Source organism: Calidris pugnax, unplaced genomic scaffold (assembly GCF_001431845.1).
Source record: "Calidris pugnax isolate Ruff unplaced genomic scaffold, ASM143184v1 scaffold310, whole genome shotgun sequence".
NCBI lineage: Eukaryota > Metazoa > Chordata > Aves > Charadriiformes > Scolopacidae > Calidris > Calidris pugnax.
In genome coordinates this window covers 187740-189185 of record NW_015091031.1, presented here as the reverse complement: position 1 = coordinate 189185, position 1446 = coordinate 187740, and the positions used below count along the sequence as shown (strand labels likewise).

Here is a 1446-nt window from a genome sequence, read left to right as displayed (position 1 = left end):
TAAATGCGTATAACTTTATCTATATCTACCATTCCCTATAATATTTTATATAAATATAATATATCATATCAACAATATTAGAGATATAAATGTAGGCTCATATATAATATTATAGATAGATACATGTAGTATTATATATAATTTATCTACCACTCCAATAAGATTTTATATAAATATAATATGATATACTATCATATGAATTAAAGTATAAATGTAGAATATTATATATAATGTTATAGATAACATAAAACATTATATATAATTATATCTACCACTCCATATAAGATTTTATATAAATATAATATTATATACTATCATATGAATTAAAGTACAATTGTAGAATGTTATATATAATGTTATAGATAAATAAAACATTATATATAACTATATCTACCACTCCGTATAATATTTTATATGGATATAGAATCACAGAATCTTGTGATATAATATTATATTATATATAATATCATATGAATAAAAGTATAAATGTAGAATATTATATATAATGTTATAGGTAACATAAAACATTATCTATAATTATATCTACCATTCCATACAATATTTTATATAAAGATAATATGATATCATATAAACAAATTTCAAGTGTAAATGTAGACTATTCTATATAATGTTATAGATACATATAACATTATATATGATTATCTCTACCCTTCTATATAATATTTTACATAAATACAGTGTATTATATAATACAAATAATAGAAATAACGTATAAATGTAGACTATTCTATATAATGTTATAAATATCAATCATAGAATCTTGATCATAGAATTATCAATATACAATGTTATATATAATGTTATATATAATATATAATATTATATATATATCATATATATATTATTATATATACTTATATTTCATATAAATAGATAAATTTAATAGCAATTAACAAGAGGGGTTAAGTAGGTGTTTTAATTAAGCCACGTAGAAGCTGCTGATGGGTTTTCTGGACGCTTGTTGGGTGACCCCAAGGTGGCCACCACCATCCTTGGTGCTGTCACTGGTGGGACAGGAGGGGTGACATGGGATGAGCCCCTTTTCCCAGCATCCCCCTGGGTTTTGGGGGCGTTTGCTGGGAATTGGTGACTGGAGCCAGATGCCGGTGAAGGCTCAACATCCTGGATGAAACCAAGAGGTTCCCAGTGGAAGATGAGGGACCTCAACCAGGAGCTCCAGCGATGGTGGGGCTGGGACCTGGACTGGGGGGGTGGAGACACCCCAAGAAGTGGCTTTAACGGAATCCATTAATTAAGGTCACTCTTAAAAATCTTCATCAACAACGTAGGTGGTGGCATCAAGGTTGGACTAGATGGTCTTCAAAGGTCCTTTCCAGCCCAAACCCTTCTGAGATGCTATGGATGGGCTTTGAGCAGCTTGATCTCGTTGAAGATGTTCCTGCTCATGGCAGGGGGGTGGGGCAG

The 1446-nt window shown here is 30.1% G+C and overlaps 1 protein-coding gene across 1 annotated transcript in view; it reads left to right on the top strand.

Annotated features, from left to right (window-relative positions):
* The window catches only part of ARHGAP39 (Rho GTPase activating protein 39), a 70214-nt gene that overhangs the window by 61824 nt on the left and 6944 nt on the right, over positions 1 to 1446 (top strand). The window lies entirely within an intron of this gene.